Below are 20502 nucleotides of genomic sequence, written 5' to 3'. Positions count from 1 at the left end.
GAAGCTGAGGCTGGGAGATGGTCATCAACTTGCCCTAGGTCAACCAAGTGTAAGAAGGATTAGATCCAGTACCAGAGGCAAGAGCAGGTGGGGTGGAGGGAGATGAGACTGTCAGGAGAGCTTGAGTTCCTACCTTCAGTTCATGGACCTCCAGTAAGGAGTTCTAGGAGACCCCTGAACCCCATGAAATTGTATACAAATGTATGTGTGCTTATTTGAAGGTAGGGGGCAGAAGGAAAGATCTATAGCTTTATTATTCTCCAAGGAATCCCTGATCACAAAAACATTAGGAATCCTTAACCTAACATAGTGCCTGACATAGGGGGACTCAATGTCTGGTGAATGAATGGACACACATGAACATGAGTGAGGAAATGAATGAATATCCCTCCTTACTCTAGGAGACACCCCATATGACCTGGTACACACATCTATCTTTGTCTTCTGAGATGGCGAAAGATATCCTGGGACCTGAGCCCAACCCACCCACATGACTTTTCTCCCAGTCCCAGGGGCCATAGCCAGGTGCTATGACAAGCTCGAAAGAGATGCTTCTCCCACTTTCTCCCCATCCCCACTCCTAACAAAGACCAGACAGAGGCGAGAATTATGCAACTCAGATAATGAAGCTGTATTGATTGCCAGGAGGGGGTGAGGGTGAAGCAGGGTCCAGGTGTGAAGTGCTTAGGGGGCAGGAGAGGGGATCTTCCAGTGGGATCTGTGTCCACACAGGGGGCCTCCTAGGCCTGAGTGGGGCTGGGCAGCCTCAGTTTTTGGTGCGAAGGACCTGCTCATGGGTGGACACCACCTTGACATCCTGCACATCCATGACCTTGGTGAGGATTTGGTGGCTGGAGGGGGTCACTGGGGAAGAGGCCAGAAGAGGACGTTACCAGAGGTGGACAGACAATGGACTAATCAGGAGTAAGGAGGCCAAGAAGGTGAGGAAACTCAAACTGTCTCCCCGTTGCCCTCTCCCCTGATTACTGCTTCACTCCCTGCTGTTGCCCAAGCACTGATACCGTCAACACATTTCTTTCAGACTAGGACTCCCAAAGGTCAGAGACAGAGTCTTTGACCTCAGATTAGAGCTTCCTAAGAGCTCACACCCGGCTGGTTCCGTCCATATTCACCCAGTGGAGTGGTCTCGGTGGGAAGAGCCCTGCAAGGCCCTTTTCATGGTGCTGAGCACCACAGCAATGGGATCTGCCACAGACACCAGGTAGAAGTAAGAGGTGGGGGCTGCCTCTCCTAGCCCTAAGGAGGGTTTAGAAAATAGCTTCTTCCATCCAAGGAGGTTCCCAAGGGAAACTGGGTGACATCACTAGAGCTCAGCCCCTCACGGAGCCTCTAGCCAATGCCTAGACCTGCTTGGGGTACAGAGGGTGGCCTGGAGCCCAGGTCTGCAAAGGATGAAGGTCTTACCGGTCTCTGGATGACTGCGATCCAGAGGAGAACTGGGAGGAGAGGCTGTGAAGACAGAAAAGGGCAGGATCATTAGATACATGGTGGGGCCGTGACAGTGCCATGGGGGTGTGGATTAGGGGGAGGGCCAAGAATCACTGGGCATCCTCACCCTCCAGCAGGCAGCGGTAGGTGGCGATCTCCTGTTCCAGCCGCATCTTCACGTCCAGCAGGATCTTGTACTCCTGGTTCTGCTGCTCCATCTCGCAGTGGAGCTGGGCCAGCTGCTCCTCCATGCTGTCAATCATCTCCTGGATTTGGGCCAGCTGCACGAAGTAGTGACCTTTGGTCTCCTCCAGGCTGTTCTCCAGGGATGCTTTCTGTGAGGGAGGGAAAGGGAATCAAGGATTAGTGAGTGTGGCCATTCTCTCCCTGCCAGTCCTGAGCGCACCACTGGGCCTGGCACTATTCCTACCATGCTGAGCTGGGACTGCAGCTCAATCTCCATGTTCTGCATGGTGTGCCAGAGCTCCGAAATCTCGTTCTTGCTGCTTTGCACCAGCTCGCTGTTGGTGGCCACCTCGCGGTTCAGCTCCTCTGTCTGCAAAAAAGAGAATGACATTCACACCAGAAGGCCCCAGAAGGCAGGTGGTCTGGGTTCCTTCCACCTCAAATGACACCCACCTTGGTGAAGAACCATTCCTCCGCATCCCTGCGGTTCTTCTCTGCCATCTTCTCATACTGGTCACGCATCTCGTTCAGAATGCAGCTCAGGTCCACACCAGGTGCAGCGTCCATCTCCACATTGACATCTCCACCCACCTGGCCTCTCAGGGCATTCATCTCCTGCACAGCCAGGGATAGTCCATACTCAGAAGCTCCACCATGGCAGTGGATTGGGGTTCCTTAGTCAGGCCTGAATACTGCCCTCCCACCATCACAATTCTATCTCGACTCTCCCTTCTCTCTCTCTCTCTTTTTTTTTTTTTCCGACAGGGTCTAGCCTTGTTGCGCAGGCTGGACTCGAACTCCTGTCTTCAAGTGATCTTCCCATCTCAGCCTCCCCAGTAGCTGGGACTATGGCATGCACCACCGTACTCAGTCTCCCTGCGCTTCTTTTAAGCTGGCTTTTCCATATAGTTCTCACCTCGTCGTGGTTCTTCTTCAGTTAGGCCAGCTCCTCCTTCAGGCTCTCAATCTGCATCTCCAGGTCAGCTCTGGCCAGGGTCAGTTCGTCCAGCACCCCAGCACCCGGCACATGCCATTGATGTCAGCCCCCACACTCATGCGCAGGTTCAACTCTGTCTCATACCTGGAATGACCCCAGAGAAAAGGAATGAGACACCCATCCTGACCACAGTGAGGGCTTTGTTCTCTTCTCCCTGCAGCTTCTCCCAGAGCTGGTGCCTTGTGGGTGGTTTAAGGAGCCAATCTTGAAAATGGCATGGTTGAACACAGTGCCCATGGATTGCTCAGATATGAACATTCCTGGGGCCTGGGGATAAGGCAGTTCATTTTGCTGCAGAATTCAGGAGGGGGTTGCGCTTCTAGCTTCAGCCAACAAATAATGCATAAGTCCTCCAACTATGATTCCCTCCTATACTTCAGGGGCAGTTGGGGAAGTGGAAAGTGCCTCTCCCTGAAGCAGCGGTTCTGAAACCTGGCTGTGGACAAGAATCACCCAGGTAACCTGCTATAAATAGCTGAATCAAAACTCCAAGGGTGGGGCCCAAGAGTCTTATTCTTTTATAAGCACCGCAGGGAGTTTTCATGCAGCTATTCTGGCACTGGCTAGTTCTATTTGGGAAACACTGCTCCAAAAATGCCCTACTTTGGGGACACTGGATGTTCTGGCTCACCACTGCAAACTCGCTTGGTGCGGAAGTCACCCGCGGCCAGATGGGCATTGTCAATCTGCAGAAGGACTTTGGCATTGTCCACTGTGGCCGTGAGGATCTGCAGGATGGAAAGGGCACAGGTAATTTTTCAAATGGACTTCACATGCCAGACTTCACTGTCACCTACATTAAGCTCTTGCTTCATGTTCTTGCCTGAATTCCCCTTTTCCCCCACAAAACTTGACCATAGCAGCCTAAAGGAAAACAGATGCCCCAGGCCTGTCCTAAGACTTTGCTAACTCATGGTCAACAGAGGGGGTAGATGCAGCCCGGGGCTTAGAATCAAAAGCCCAGGAGTTCTGGTCGCAATTCTGCCACTGACTTGCTGCAAAACCTAATGGGTCTTGGGGCTTCAAGTTCCCCACCTCCAAGTGAGGAGAATAATCTGAGACTCCCTAGCCCTCCTTCCTGAGCTGGCCTCTCTTCTCTCTGCATCAGCCAGCCCTGCCAGTCCTCTGCAGAGATGCACATTCCTTTTCAAGCTCATGGGCCATGGGACTTCAAATGGAACTTTCTCAAGAGATAAAACCCAACTGGCACAGGGGATTAGAACAGAGGACTCAAGGGAAGAATAAGATATATTGGCCCCTGAGTCTGATTGGAGTTCCCCACCTCATCATTGAATTTCCCTAATCCATGCAAGGCATTAGAGCCCAGCAGACTCCCGCAGAGAGGGATCCTAGGTGATGTGGGAGCAGAGAGGAGGGGGCTGGAGTCAGGGCACAAGCCTGCCAGGCTCCCTTTGTGCAGAGCACATCAAGGGGCCACACTGATTATCTCTGCAGGCTCTCCATGCCTGCCTGGCTGTGGGGAGGGACCAGCCTGTACCAAGGCCTATGGGTGGCGGCAGCCACAGCCCAGACTAGTGAGCTAATGAGTGGTTTGGATGTCTTGCCTGGTCCCGTTAGAGCCTCGCTCCTTGCCTGTGCTGGAAGGTAGGACACAAGGGCCCCAGCCTTGGCTCTGCCATTAATTTGCTATGTGACCTGCAGCTGGTCACAGCACCTCTTGAAGCTTCAACTGCTTCCTCTGTAAAATGTAAGGACAGGAATCACTGATCTCACTTGATCTGAGGATTTGAGATCAGAAGGGGATGAGCAGGCTGGGGAAGAGAGAGCATCCTCTCACTGATCAACTCTTAGGGCATCCAAGACCTCGAAAGAAGGGATCTGGGGTGGGCTCTGTCTTATAGAGAAATCTTAAGGTGTCAGTGTCCTGGGGAATCTATTGTTCCCAGAAGGAGCTAGCTGGAATGGCACCTTCTGCTGCCCATTCACTCATCTTGTTCCTCAGATCCTCGATGGTCTTGAAGTTGGGACTGTAGTCTTTGATCTCACTGGGCCGCTGCTTCTGGTACCAGTCACAGATCTTCACTTCCAGGTCAGCGTTGGCCTCCTCCAGGGCACGCACCTTGTCCAGGAAGGAGGCCAGGCTGTCGTTGAGGTTCTGCATGGTCACCTTCTCACTGCCCACCAGAAGCCCATCACCACCAGCAAAGCCACCACCCAAGCCAGCACCCAAGACACCACCGAAGCCAGCACCAAGGCCACCACCATATCCTCCCCCAAAGCCACTACCAAAGCTGCTGCCGCTGCCGAAGCCACCGCCATAGCCGCCCCCCAGCCCGCAGGCTCCCCCAGAGGAGAAGCGGGAGGAGGAGACAGACAGGCCGCCCCCGTAGGTGCTGGGGGTGCGGCAGGACCCTCCGGCCAGGACGGAGGAGATGCGGCTGGAGCCGCCCCCGATGCCGCCCCCGATGCCGCAGGAGCCCTTCATGGAGCTGGAGGAGGTGAACTGGCGGCTGCAGGTGCTCATGGTGCCGAGGAGGGAGGTGAGTGAGCAAGCAGTTGGCTGAGTGAAGAGAAGGTGCTCAGGTAAATTGGAAAGGGATGTGAGTGCTTTATACTCCTGGGTAGGGGGTGGGCCTGGCACTTTCCATTCCCCTTGGCTTTCATCACCCACAGGCTAGCGCCAACTCCCAGCCAGGTCCCTCCTCTCCTCCGCCTCATCATGTCTGTCATATTTTACTGGAAACTTATTGTTTGGGGTGCTTTTGTCTTTCTTGTCCCGCCAGGCGTGATTCACAGGGGAATGTGTGGGCCTGCAGGCTACACTTTCCCATGGGGTCCTGGGAGTCCCAGCCCTCAGGAACCTGCACACTGGGCTCAGCCAGGGTGACAGAGAGCAGGGCCTCTGCACCTTAAACCTGGTGACCTGCTAGCTCTCCATGAACTGGATGGGCCTTTAACATCCACTTAGAGGAAGCCCACCGCTGCAAGGGACAGGTACCCAGCTGGAGAGCACCGGCATGGCAAGGTCACCTTGGGCACAGAGACGCCTCCCTCACCATGACCCGCTATTAGAGACAAGGAGGTCTGGGGGGCCCTCCCAGGCCTGACCTGCCATGCTGTGCTGAGAAGCCTGTCCCGTCCCTGAAATACGCTCAGCCAGTCAGGTGTATGGTGATTCCCACCCCAACACCCCCATCAAAGAGAAATCCAGGCAGCTCTCCCCAGCCCTGGGCACAGACCCTAATTTCCTCCCTACGGTGAGGATCTCACATCCACCACACCATAGGGTGGGTGGCCTCACGGAGGCCAGGAAACAGCCTGGAGTCAGGTGGGTCCTGGCTCTGCCATTTACGCCCCTGTGACCCAGGGCTTGGCACTTCTCTGAACCTCAGTGTTCTCACCTGCAAAGTGGGAGTCATACCATCTACTCTGCCTACTGCAGTCAGCTCTGAGAAGCCAATGCGATGGCGTATGTGAAAGGCTTTTGTAAACCGAGTATGGCAAGAAGCCTGGTTGGCATTGTTGTAGCCCAGGCTTAGCCCCAAAGTGGATGGAGCTGCATCCAGGAACAGGCCTAGGGGGGCGTTTTTTTCTTCCAGCCCCAGATATCCTCTCAGACCCCCAGAACATCCCTAGTGTAGGCAGAAGTCTGGCTCAGGCTCCCTCGTTTGAGCCCCTTATGGAACTGGCCCAGGAGATGTTCTGGGGAGGAGTAGAGGCTGGAGTGGAGCCGGGCTGTGCCAAGGGCAAGGCTGAGGTGGACACGAGGGTCCCTGACTCCTGAAGCCCCAAGGGTCGGGGGACATTTCTAGGAGTCCACTTGGTCCTGCTTTGGAGGTGTGTATATCAAAACTTCAGTAATCTCCCAGACAACCTCCCAAAGCAAACCCTTCCGGCCCCCACCCCACCCTCCCATCAGCCCCTCGGCTCCTCAGACCCCGGCAGGCATGTTGGGAGGAATGTGGTCGTGTCTGGGGCTGCCTGACGCATCCTATCTCCTCAGACAGGCCCCAACAGCCCCTGCTGGAGGCTCCAGTGCTCTTCCTGGGATCAACTGCTCCTAGAAGAGAAGCAGGACCCTCTCTCACCCCACCCCCAACCTTGACTGTCACCAAAGAAGAAGCCAGAGAGGGGAGCCCCCCACTACTGTGGCCTAGGTGCTTGGAAGACAATGCTGAGACAGACACCTGAGCTGTGGGCTCCCCAAATCTGCCAGCAAAGGACTCTCGAGGACGTGAGTAAGCCAGGGCCCCACCCCGCTCCATCCACCCCTGACAGACACTCCTAATCTCCCTGCAGAGAATGGTCCCCCAACCCTGGCCCAGCCCTACAATTTCCCCAGAGAGAGGCGACAGGGGTTTTGGCTGAGGGACAGATGCTTTCGTTGGGAGGCAAGTTGCTGTTGGCTGTGGGGCAAGGGGAGGCTGTGCTCACTGGAGAAAAATGCTGTGTCCAGAGGGATCTGGGACTGGGAATGGGGTGCAAGGCCCAATACCGGCTTCCTCTGTGCCCCGCCACCCTCCTACCACCACCACCCTGTCTCCTTCTTCTGCAGGGATCAGGAATAGAAGCTCCGGCGCCCAGGACATAGGAACAGCTCTACTTTCCCTTTCATTTGATTCAGTGGAACCCAGAAGAAACTCCTTCCTCCCCCTCCTCCGAGGGGAATCCAAAAGATAAAGATGGCAGGGAACCAATGACAGATCAGTCCATGCACATAATCTTAAAAGGCACTTCTGCAGCCCCGCCCCAACCCCACGCACCGACTCCAGAGCCCTAGCATGGAATATAAGCCTGATCCCCCACACCCGGTCTTAGAACCGTGGCCTAACCTGGAGCCTGAGACCAACCTCTCTTCCCCTGCAGACAAGGACTCAGTGACCAAGGAGCTGCAAACAGCCTGGCCAAGCAGGGAGCAGACAGAGAGGACACCACACTCCCGTCCCCTCCCTGATGCCGAAGAAGCATGGTACTCAGACATTTTAAGGGAGGGCATTTTCTGGGGCATCGGGTTAAAGCGTTGCCAGTCTTGACTGCTGAGGCCCAGAGTACCCCCCACCTCTGGACTTCTAGGCAGGCTTTGTGTGAGCAGCATTACCTGACCCTCCCTCCAGCCTGCCCCAAAAGAAGGGGGGTAAAGGAGGAGCCCTGGGCAGGACCTCTTGTGGTTAGTGAGTCTCCCTGCACCACCCTACATGGGGGAGCCCCATGCCAATCCAAACAGGTGAAGCAGGCAGGGCCAGGCAGCCCCCACAGAGCCCACACTGTGTGCTGAGGACTGTGCTGGGCACCGGGAGATGGCATCCTAAGGAAGGAGGAGACCTCAGGACAGCCCCCACCCTTGGAGTGCACGGCCTAATGGAAGAGACGATCCCTGCCTGTAGGAAGGTCCCAGCATGAAAGAGAAGCAGGAATGCACATCAACATTACTTAACATACAAGTAAACAGAAGAAAAGCACAGACAAGAGAGATTGGTTTCCCAGGGCTGCCATAACAAATTACCACAAATTTGATGGCTTGAAACAACTGGCTGGGCACGGTGGCTCATGCCTATAATCCCAACACTTTGGGAGACCAAGGCTGGTGGATCACCTGAGGTCAGGAGTTCAAGACCAGCTTGGCCAATATGGTGAAACCCCATCTCTACTAAAAATACAAAAATTAGCTGGGTGTGGTGGCAGGCACCTGTAGTTCCAGCTACTTGAGAGGCTGAGGCAAAAGAATCACTTGAATCTGGGAGGCAGAGGTTGCAGTGAGCCGAAATGGCACCACTGCACTCCAGCGTGGGCAACAGAGCAAGACTTCGTCTCAAAAAAAACACACACAAAAAAACAACAGAAATGTATTCCCTCTGGAACACATTTCTGGAATACATTCTGGAAACCGTAAGCCCTGAATCAAGGTGTTGGCAGGCCCATACTCCCTCTGAACACTCTGGGGAAGAGCCCTTCCTTGCCTCTTCCAGCTTCTGGCATTGTCGTATCCCTGCCTTCATCTTCACGCGGGCTTCATCTCTGTCCTTTTCAGTCTCTTGTAGGACACTCATTGGATTTAGCAATCACTCTAATCTAGTAGGATCTCATCTCAAACCTTACCTTACTTACATCTGCAAAACCCCCATTTCCAAATAAGGGCACATTCTGAGGTCCCAGGTGGACCTGATTTGGGGGAACCCTGTTTGACCCACTATACCACATAACAGACTGGGTGCTCGTCACCTTGCAAAGCAATAGTAAAAACTAGGTAGGGAGATGGTTGAGATGAGATGTGGGGGCGGCCCAATCTGGAAGGCTTCTGGGAACAGGCTTTAGCGTGACACGTCAAGTTGCCAGGGACTGGATGGCAGGGAGCCACAGAATTCTCGGGTCTTGGGTCCGTGCTTGACATCATCCACTTTTATTTCTTTCTTTCTTTTTTTTTTTGACACAGGGTCTCCCTCTGTTGCCCAGACTCTGTTGCCCAGACTGGAGTACAGTGGTGGGATCACGGCTCACTGCAGCCTCAATCTCCTGGGCCCAAAGGATCCTTCCACCTCAGCTTCCCAAGTGGCCAGGACTGTCACCATGCCCAGCTAGTTTTTACTTCTTTGTAGAGACGAGGTCTCACCATGTTGCCCAGGCTGGTCTCAAACTCCTGGGCTCAAACGATTCTCCCACCTCAGTCTCCCAAACTGCTGGCATTACAGGCATGAGCCACCGCATCCAGCTTCTTTTTTTTTAATTTTTATTTTGAAATAATGTTAGACTTGGCTGGGTACAGTGGCTCACACCTGTAATCCCAGCACTTTGGGAGGCCAAAATGGGTGGATCACTTGAGGCCAGGAGTTTGAGACCAGCCTGGCCAACATGGCAAAACCCCATCTCTACTAAATACAAAAAGTTAGCTGAGCATCATGGCGAGCACCTGTAATCTCAGCTACTAGGGAAGCTGAGGCAGGAAAATCGATTGAACCCGGGAGGCAGAGGTTGCAGTGAGCCGAGATCGCACCACTGCACTCCAGCCTGGGCAACAGAGCAAGACTCTGTCTCCAAAAAAAAAAAAAAAAGTTAGCCTTTAAGAAAAAGTTACAAAATAGTACAGAGAGTTCCTGTGTATCCTGTGTATCCTTCACCCAGCTTCCCCTAATGGGAACATACTACATAAGAATCATACAATTTCTGAAACCAATAAATTGACATTGCCACAATACTATTTTTTTTCCCCGAGATGGAGTTTTGCTCTTGTTGCCCAGGCTGGAGTGCAGTGGTGCAATCTCGGCTTACTGCAACCTCCGCCTCCCAGGTTCAAGCGATTCTCTTGCCTCCGCCTCCCGAGTAGCTAGGACTACAGGCACTCGCCATGAACCCCTGGTGATTTTTTGTATTTTTGTTAGAGACGGGGTTTCGCCATGTTGGCCTGGCTGGTCCCAAACTCCTGACCTCAGGTGATCCACCCGCTTCGGCCTCCCAAAGTGCTGAGATTACAGGCATGAGCCACTGCACCCAGCTGACACAATACTATTAATGAGCTAAAGGCTTTATTGGAACTTCCACCAGTTTTTCCACAAATGTTCCATTTCTGCTGCAGGGTCCAATTTCGATCTCCACATTGCATTTAGCTATCACGTCTCCTTAGTCTCCTCCTATCCATGACAGCTCCTCAGTCTTTTCATGTCTTTCATGACCTTGACACTTTTGAAGAGTACTGGGGTGATCAATTATTTTGCAGAATATCCCTCAGTTTGGGCTTTTCTGATGTTTTCTCATGATCACATTGAGGTTATGCACTTTAGCAAGAAAACCACAGAAAAGAGGTTGCATCCTGTCAGGCATGTTGGACAGATATGTCGTGTGTCTTACCTACTGCTGGCGCCGCCAGCCTTGTTCGCTTGGCTAAGGTGGTGCTGCTGGATTTCTCTACTCTCACGTTTCTGTTTCTCCAATTGAAATTAACAAATACCTTGAGGAAGGTACTTAGAGACTCTGCAAAAATCCCGTTTCTCCTTAAAATCTAACCCACTGAATTTTGCCTCCATCAGTGGGGGGAACGAGCTCACGTCAACCTGAGTTTAAGAGCCTCATTTGAAGGAACTCCTTGAGGGACTGTGGCTTGCAGGAGAGACTTTGGGACATCCAAGCCCAGAGAAAGAACTCTTTCCTGCTCTCTTGTCCAGCCCCAAAACCTCTCAAACCCTCTCTGTGCTCCAAGACAGCAGTCCCCAACCTTTTTGGCACCAGGGACCAGTTTCATGGAAGACCATTTCTCCATGGATCTAGGGGGTTGGGGGTGGGGATGGTTTCAGGATGAAACTCTTCCTCCTCAGATCACCAGGCATTAGTTAGATTCTCGTGAAGAGTGAACAACCTAGATCCCTCGCATGCACAGTTCACGAGAGGGTTTATGCTCCTATGAGAATCTAATGCCGCTGCTGATCTGACAGGAGGTGGAGTTCAGGCGGCAGTGCTCACTCACCAGCAGCTCACCTCCTGCCGTGCGGCCTGGGTCCTAACAGGCCACAGCTGGTAGAGTCTGTGGCCTAGGAGTTGGGGACCCCTTCCCTGAGACACTCCCATGCCGGCTTCCCTTCACAATGTATTATTGTGGAGAAATAGCACATATTTCTCTCATGATTGTCAAGAGCCTTGCTAGGCTCCCACCAGCCCTGGGGGAAGAAGAGGGGAATCTGGCTCCTCTCATGTCACAGATGGGAAGTCTTGAGTCCAGAAAGGCCCGGAGTCAAGTAACAAGTTGGAGCCCCCCTTGTGATTCCCAGGCCCCCAGAACCTGCCTGGGGCTGAGCTTCTCCTTTCCTCCTGGCAGAGTCCTGCACCCCTCCCTCTCCTCTCAGCCCTTCTGCACCCTCCCCTGGAGTACCCCCCACTTCTGGACTTCTAGGCAGGCTTTGTGTGAGCAGCATTGCCTGACCCTCCCTCTAGACTGCCCCAGAAGGAGTGGGGTAAAGGAGGAGCCCAGCGCAGGGCCTCTTGTGGTTAGTGAGTCTCCCTGTACCACCCTGCATGGGGCAGCCCCGTGCCAGTCCAAACAGGTGAAGCGGGCAGGGTGAGGCAGCCCCCCCAGAGGCCAACCCCCTTCACCTTGCCCATCCCTCTTCCCGCCAAGCCTCAGAAAACTGTGTGGAGAGTGGGTAAAGCTCCTAGAGCTCAGGGCTGTCACTTACAGAGACAGTGGGCTGGGGAGGGAGCAGCCGCTGCTGCCAGAAGGGCAGGGCTTCCGTGGAGGCCATGAGTCGGCTAGCAGGCAGGATGGCAGCACAAGGGAGCAGGAGCCTAGAGCACATCCTGAGGCCCCAGGTCCCCTTTCTCCCAGAAAGCAGGAGCTTAGAGCACCTCCTGAGGCCCCGGGGTACCCTTTTCCCCAGACAGCTATGCCGCCTGCTGATTTCCCAGGCCAGCCTGCCCATCTGGGCTGACACAAGAGATGGGCTGAGCCAGCATTTCAGTGTCTGTGTCCTTGTCTGAGCCTCTGAGCTGTGCCACAAGGCTGACAACAGAGCTTGGCCAGCCCACATTATAGAAGAAGAGGCCAGGCGCGGTGGCTCACGCCTGTAATCCCAGCACTTTGGGAGGCCGAGGCAGGTGGATCATGAGGTCAGGAGATCGAGACCATCCTAGCTAACACGGTGAAACCCCATCTCTACTAAAAACACAAAAAATTAGCCGGGCATGGTGGCGGGCACCTGTAGTCCCAGCTACTCGGGAGGCTGAGGCAGGAGAATGGTGTGAACCCGGGAGGCAGAGCTTGCAGTGTGCGGAGATCGTGCCGCTGCACTGCACTCCAGCCTTGGTGACAGAGCAAGACTCCGTCTCAAAAAAAAAAAAGAAGAAGAAGAAGAAGAAAGCTCAGAGGTGGAGGAGTTCCCCCAAGGCCCATAGCAAGTCAGCTGCTCACTCAGGGTTCCACCCCAGCTCAGCTGGCTGCAAGCCTTACTTTTTAGTGACAGGTCCTCTCCTGCTAGAAAGTCCCCAAAAGTCAGAGCCAAGAACAGCATCTAGACCAGGCTCTTAACTTTACAGATAGAAAATGTGAGTCCCAGCCAGGGGAAGGAATATATCCAAGGTCACACAGCAGAAGTGTCACCCAGGGCTCTGAGCTAGGCAGAGTAAGAATATGCCTGGGGTGAAAATGGCTGTGCCTGCACCCCAGAATCATGTTCGGGTTTTTAAAAATGCAGTCAGGTAGCCAAAGGCAAGAAACAGATTAGTTTACAACCCTGCCACTAGCTCCCAGTTCAGGCAAAATGCAGCTTAAATGCTCCAGCCCATCACTCATGAGGCCCCACTGTAAACTGGGTCCCCTCCCCAACAGGCCTGTCCCCTTGCTGGTCCCCACATCTCCATCCATTTCCAATCTCTGCCTGAATTTCCACATATGTCGTCTCTTCCTACCCAAACCCCTCATGTTCTTTAAGGCCAAGCCTCAGTTCCGCATATAGATTATGCAGATTCCTACAGGCTGTGTGGCACAAAGTAGGTGCTCAATGAAGGAAGGAAGGACAGAGGGAGGGAGGAGGGAGAGTAAGAGGAGGCAGGAGAGAAGGAGGACAGAGAGAGGGAGGGAGGAGGGAGAGCAGGAGGAAGGGAAAAGGAAGAGGGTAAGGGAATGTAGAAGAGGGATGGATGGATGGATGGATGGACATATAGACGGATGGATGGATGGATGGCAGGTGGACAGATGGATAGATGAGTGGAAGGAAGGGGAGAAGGAGGGAAAGTGGAGGGATGAATGGGTGGGGTGTGGTCAGGCAGGGAAGTAGATGAATGGATGAATGGAAGGAAGGAATAATAATGGATGAAAGGATAGAAGGATGAACAGGAGGTGGGTGGATGGTGGGTGGGCAGGTGGGTGAAGGATGGTGGAGCGCTGAGAAAGGACAGTGAGCCCAGCTAGGGACAGAGGGGGCCAGCATCCTAGAGGAGGTCTTAACTGATCTGAACCTTGAAGATGAGTAGATGCTGAGCAAGCAGCGGAAGTGAGGATAGATGTCCCATTTGCCCAAGGAAGCACCTGGGCGAAGGGCAGACGTGTGAAAGACTGGTCTGATGGAAACTGCAAGCAGTGTTGTATTGCTAGTGTTCACAGCTCAAGGCTGGGCCTGCCTGATGAAACTGATAGCCTTAGGCCAGGTGGTGATAAAGGTGCTGGGAAGCTCAGACTTTATCCTAACGACGCTGGAGCCACTGAAGGGTCCTAAGCTGGCAAGAGATGCTGTCAGATGTTTCACGAAGGCCACCCTGGTGTCCATGCAGAACATACTTTGCCATGGTGTGGGGGATCAGTAGGCAGAATTTGCCATATCCAGGTAAGGGATGTTGTTGGCTCAGACCTCTCCTCTTCCAGGAAGTCCCACCTCATCAGCTCAGGTCACCTGGCTTTCTCCCCATCTCTCAGCCCTCCCAATGCTTCTGTGATCTGTGCCCCCACCCTTGATTATACCTCTTCATAGTGCCTTAGGGGTCCACAAAGTGTTTTTCACATAGTCAGTCCTCAGCGTTACTCTGGTCTGATGTGGGAGACACAACCCTTGCCCATGGGCTGTCCAGTCTGATGGAGGAGGGTTTCAGAGCCCAGAGTTTTCTCTGTGCCATAGGCTGAGGGGAGCCGGGAGCACAGGAGCCACAAGGTGGGGTGGATTAGCACACACAAGTTTTCTTGGAAAGCGTGTGCTTTGACTCAGGTTTTCAAAGAAGGAAGAACTCTGGAGGGTGCAGTGGGGAGAGGGCGTGGCTGTGGGAACTCCAGCACAGTGGTCAGTTACGGGGAGAGTCAGCACCTGGGAGTCGGAATGTCTGTGTCAGGAGTCCTGAGCTCTGGTCGGCAGGACAGAGGGAAAGGGAAAGAGGAAGGGAAGGGGTCGCCGAGTAGTTCTAGCCTCATGGGTAGAAAGAGTCATTTCCCACAGTCAGAAATGTGGGAACAGATTCAGCATCTTGCACCCCACCTCCCTACCCAGACGTGATACCACATGGGATCAAGGAAGGAGCAGGGCCTCCCTGATCAGAAAGACCAGCTTTCAAGTCTTGGCTCCATCGCTGACAAGCCATGTGACCTTGGACAGGCTGTTGCAGCCATCTAAGCTTTGGTTTTCTGTCAAATGGGAATAGCACCAGTTCAGCCTGTCAGGATTATTGAGAGGAGTGGGTAAGTCAGGGCAGGTGGCCAACATGGTACTTGGCACAGAGGAAATGTTTGGTAAAAGTTCACTTAAATTAAGCCCTGGAGTTGGACAAAAGGGGGTAGGGGGTGCAAATGGAGAACAGGTGTCAAGGTTCAGCCAAAGACCTTGAGGCAGAGAACAAAGAAGAGTCCAGGATGTTACTGGAGCTCCTGTTGCAGGAGCTGGGAGCTGCTGAGGTCAGCCGGCCAGGTGATAGGCTGGTGAGTCTGCAAGGGCCTGGCCAGGGTGGAGGCTGTGGGAATAGGGCAGGCCTGGAAACTGATGAGGAAGAGTCAGCGGATGGTTTAGGTGTGAGGGGAGGAGGCCTGGGAGCTTCCAGCAGGGCCCACATTCTGTGGCTGGAATGAGGGGATGGGGAAGCAGCCTCTCAGGTTCCAGTGAGGCCATCCTGGCTGTCAGTGCAATATCTGCAAAAAAATGACCACTTCTGTCCCCCAGTTCCAAAAGAAAGCATGGATGGCTTATGATGAAAGACACATTTACAATAAAACTAAAAATATCCAGCAAGGATAGAAGAAAAATCAATCAAGAATTAGGTAACAGGATATATTGATGGGCAGATTTTGGTTGCAAGCAACGGAAACGCAGCTTGAATTAACTTCTAAAAGAGGCAATTCAGGGCTGGGCATGGTGGCTCACACCTGTAATTCCAGCGCTTTGGGAGGCTGAGGCAGGAGGATCACTTGAGCCCAGGAGTTCAAGACATGCCTGGGCAACATAATGAGATACCATCTCTACAAAAGATGAAATAAAATAAATAAAATAAAATAATTAGCCAGGCATGGTGGCATACACCAGTAGTCCCAGCAACTTGGAAGACTGAGGTGGGAGGATTGCTTAAGCCCCAGCAGGTCGAGGCTGCAGTGATCCATGACCGCAGCACTGCACTCCAGCCTGGGTGGCAGAGTGAGACCCCATCTTAAAACAAACACAACAAAAAAAGACAATCAATAAAACAATAAATCAAGCCCCAATTTATAACGTTTATTTTTTTCGTGTTGTAAATATCCCCACTGTGGCCAATTTCAAGCAACCAACAGGGAGTCACTTAACACAGGGTTGGGAAGAGACGTGCAGTAGCTCACTGCCTTATAGCGTGTCCAGCATATAGATAAAATGGTCATAAGTACCTCAAGAGCACAGATATTAGTACAATGTAGTAAAATAATTTGGAAGGAATGAGTTTTCTGTATGCATTACTTTTGTTCTCAATATAATTCACTTAAAGTTCGTATAATTTAATTGTTGATGAGCACCATATTTAACAATCACCTTGCAAAATTCCTGAAATTTTAATATCCGGCTCCTAAGAGCCAGCATGAGCCAGCTCCAGCGTGCCAATGAGCCTAGAGGTTTAGGCCATAAGCAAGAGACTAGGAGGGACAAAGGGAAAGCTTCTGGATAAAACAAAGTGAAAGAGGGAAAACCAGATTGGGGGAGGATATTGGTGAGGGAAGGGGAAGAAGAGCTGGTGGGCCCCTGCGGTTAGGGAGACAGCCTAGGTGGACAGGAGCAGAGGCAGCATCCAGAGGCTGTCCAGCCTTCACAAGGCAGACCAGGCACTCTCTGCCTCCCAGGGAGCCCCATGGGGGGATCCAAGTCTGTGCTACCTCATTATCTCAATTATCTCATCAGTGTTCTGTTGGTTGTTCCCTCTGTCAGCATCTAGTGAGGACTCTTCTACTGCAGCACTCAGTGTGCATCTGTCCTTTGACTGTCCCAGCTTGAGTGATGTCTGTGTGTCCCAAGACTTTGTTTACTCCCCGTCTAACTTAACCCATATGGACAACACCCCCTTCAAAGAACTAGAGGAGTGATTGGGGGAAAGGAAGTGATGGTGCTGGGGGTGTTGGAGGTACTGGAGGTAGTGGTGGTGGTGGTGGTGGTGATGGTGGTAATGGAGGTGGAGATGGTGGTAATGATGGCAGTGATTATGGTGGCGATGGTAGGGACGGTGGTAGTGGGGGTGGGGGTGGTGATGGTGGTAATGGAGGTGGAGATGGTGGTAATGATGGTGGTGATTGTGGTGGCGATGGTAGGGATGGTGGTAGTGGGGGTGGGGGTGGTGATGGTGGTAATGGAGGTGGTGATGGTGGTAATGATGGTGGTGATTATGGTGGCGATGGTAGGGATGGTGGTAGTGGGGGTGGGGGTGGTGATGGTGGTAATGGAGGTGGTGATGGTGGTAATGATGGTGGTGATTATGGTGGCGATGGTAGGGATGGTGGTAGTGGGGGTGGGGGTGGTGATGGTGGTAATGGAGGTGGTGATGGTGGTAATGATGGTGGTGATTATGGTGGCGATGGTAGGGATGGTGGTAGTGGGGGTGGGGGTGGTGATGGTGGTAATGGAGGTGGTGATGGTGGTAATGATGGTGGTGATTATGGTGGCGATGGTAGGGATGGTGGTAGTGGGGGTGGGGGTGGTGATGGTGGTAATGATGGCAGTGATTATGGTGGCGATGGTAGGGATGGTGGTAGTGGTAACAGTGGTGATGATGGTGGTGGTGGTGGTAGTGGTGGTGGTGGTGGTGGTGGGGGTGATGGTGGTGATGGGGGTATTGGTGGTGGTGGTGGGGTAATGATAGTGACGATTATGGTGGTGACGGTGGTGGGGTAATGATAGTGACGATTATGGTGGTGATGGTGGTGGTGTTAGTGGTAATGATGCTGGTGATGGTGGTGGTGGGGGTGTTGGTGGTGGTGGTGGTGGGGGTAACGATAGTGATGATTATGGTGGTGATGGTGGTGGTGGGGGTGGGGGTGATGGGGGTGATGGGGGTATTGGTGGTGGGGGTGGGGGTAATGATAGTGATGATTATGGTGGTGATGGTGGTTGGGGTGGTGGTGGTGGTGATGGTGGGGGTGGGGGTGATGGTGGTGATGGGGGTATTGGTGGTGGTGGTGGGGTAATGATAGTGATGATTATGGTGGTGGTGGTGGTGGTGGTGGGGGTGTTGCTGGTGGTGGTGGTGGGGGTGGGGGTGATGGTGGTGATGGAGGTATTGGTGGTGGTGGTGGGGGTAATGATAGTGATGATTATGGGGGTGATGGTGGTAGTGTTAGTGGTAATGATGGTGGTGATGGTGGTGGTGGTGGGGGTGTTGGTGGTGGTGGTGGTGGGGGTGGGGGTGATGGTGGTGATGGGGGTATTGGTGGTGGTGGTGGGGGTAATGATAGTGATGATTATGGTGGTGATGGTGGTGGGGGTGGTGGTGGTGGTGATGGTGGTGGTGGGGGTGGGGGTGATGGTGGTGATGGGGGTATTGGTGGTGGCAGTGATGGTAATGATAGTGATGATTATGGTGGTGATGGTGGTGGTGGGGGTGGTGGTGGGGGTGGGGGTGATGGTGGTGATGGGGGTGTTGGTGGTGGGGGTGGGGGTAAAGATAGTGATGATTATGGTGGTGATGGTGGTGGTGGTAGTGGTAATGATGGTGGTGATGGTGGTGGTGGGGGTGTTGGTGGTGGGGGTGGGGGTAAAGATAGTGATGATTATGGTGGTGATGGTGGTGGTGGGGGTGGGGGTGATGGTGGTGATGGGGGTGTTGGTGGTGGTGGTGGTGGGTGTGAGGGTGATGGTGGTGATGGGGGTGTTGGTGGTGGTGGTGGGGGTAATGATAGTGATGATTATGGTGGTGATGGTGGTGGTGGTAGTGGTAATGATGGTGGTGATGGTGGTGGTGGTGGTGTTGGTGGTGGTGGTGGTGGGGGTGATGGTGGTGATGGTGGTGATGGGGGTATTGGTGGTAGTGGTGGGGGTAATGATAGTGATGATTATGGTGGTGATGGTGGTGGTGTTAGTAGTAATGATGGTGGTGGTGGGGGTGATGGTGGTGATGGTGGTGATGGGGGTGTTGGTGGTGGTGGGGGTAATGATAGTGATGATTATGGTGATGGTGGTGGTGGTGTTGGTGGTGGTGGTGGTGGGGGTGATGGTGGTGATTGTGGTGATGGGGGTATTGGTGGTGGTGGGGGTGATGATAGTGATGATTATGGTGGTGATGGTGGTGGTGTTATTGGTAATGATGGTGGTGGTGGGGGTGGTGGTGGTGATGGTGGTGATGGGGGTATTGGTGGTGGTGGGGGTAACGATGGTGATGATTATGGGGGTGATGGTGGTGGTGGTCATGGTGGCGGGAGCGGTGACGATGAAGGTGGTGATGGTGGTGCTGGTGGTGTTAGAGAAGGTAAGTATGACAATGAAACCCCTGAGTCAAGTTTCTTGTTGTTCTGTAGAACAGAACAGAACCAGTTTAAGCAGTCATCCCCTTGAGCTAGCTTAGGGGTAAAACATACCCTCTTACAGTCTCATTCCACCAAAGGTTAACATGTATTGAGGACTTACCAGGGGCCAGGTCTTAATTTCATCGTGTCTTCTAATCCTCAGAGCAACACTAAGGCAGGTAGGGAGTGGGGCTGGGGTTCAAGCCCAGGCAGATCTGCTCATGGGGGTGGGTGGGGGGTGGTTATTCTCACTGTAGAGAACTCACTAAGGCTGCAATTCTTGTGGCCTTGTGGGCAGATAGGGCAAACACCAGCCACTGTTTAAGCCTCTGTAGGTCCACAGCCCAGTCCCCACCCCCTTACCTAGAAGAGGAGGAGGGAGAGAGGAAGCATCAGCCAAGGCCCAGCTATTGAGAAAGAACTCTGCCAGCAGGGGAGCTGCCCATCCCCTCACACACCAAAGGCACCTCTAGGAGGAGGAGGACAAAAAGCACAATTACCTGTGTAGGTGCTGTAAGTAAGTATCTTATTTAAGGCCAAGGTGGCTCCTGACTTATCACTGAATCCCTCCCCTGCCTCCACCCCGAGCCCAGCACAACACCTGGCCCAGAACAGCCCCTAAGTGGACTTGGACTGAATTCATTGGCCTACTGCTAGCACCCACCTTCTCTGCAAGCCTGATCAAGTCAAATGAGACCAGAGATTTGCTCAGCAGGGAAGATCTATGCAGAGGCGGCACAGGGTTGGGGGTGCAGGGCATTCTGACACCCCATCTACTACTAGTCATGCACCCTTGAGTAAGTCGCTCAGCCTCCCTGAGCCTCAATTTCCTCACCTGTAAAATGGGATGAGTCAGGTGCATGGAGATAGCAAGGAGGCCCTGCAGGGAGCATGCAGGGAGGAGGCATTTGCTCCAGCTCAGCTTTAGGAAGCAGAACACAGCTGCCTGTCTGCAGCCTAGCTGCCAGAATCAAATCAGGTAATAAAGGGTTGGGCAACATTAAAAATTGTCCAACAGGAGAGAGAAGGAGCAAAAAATATTTATTGAGTACATACTGTGTGTTTTATCCACCGTTTATCTCCTTTATTCCTCAAATAAACTCCTTCAGATAAATACTAATACCCTAAATGTACGGATGAGGAAACCGAAACTCACAAAGACCAGAGGCGGGTGAAGGATCCCTCCAAGTTCACGTTGGAAGTTCAGCTTCAGGTTAGCCTCTGCCCTCCCCCCAGCTATTCGACACTACCTCCTGCAAAGGACTGTGATCTGACCTTTTTAAAAAATGTTTTCTTTTGGTTATCAGTTTTAATTTGTATAGTTATATTATTATCTAAGCATAAAGTAAATTAAAAATCTATTTTATGATCACATAAAATTGACAGGCCAGAATATTAGTGCATGCAATCTGTTTCTAATTAGGAAGTCGATGTGGTATTCAACAAATTAATTGCTTTTTTGGTTCTTAAATTGTTGTTTAGTTTCTTTATTCATATACGCACACAC

General features: G+C 52.8%; 1 pseudogene; it reads right to left on the bottom strand.

Moving 5' to 3' along the window:
- Window positions 1-766: 766 nt before the first annotated feature.
- On the bottom strand, window positions 767-5117 carry LOC134760587 (keratin, type I cytoskeletal 14-like; annotated as a pseudogene).
- Window positions 5118-20502: the final 15385 nt, after the last annotated feature.

The sequence above is a fragment of the Pongo abelii genome, chromosome 19, assembly GCF_028885655.2.
Source record: "Pongo abelii isolate AG06213 chromosome 19, NHGRI_mPonAbe1-v2.0_pri, whole genome shotgun sequence".
Classification (NCBI taxonomy): domain Eukaryota; kingdom Metazoa; phylum Chordata; class Mammalia; order Primates; family Hominidae; genus Pongo; species Pongo abelii.
Note: the sequence above shows the minus strand (reverse complement) of the source record. Positions and strands in the feature narration are given on the sequence as shown.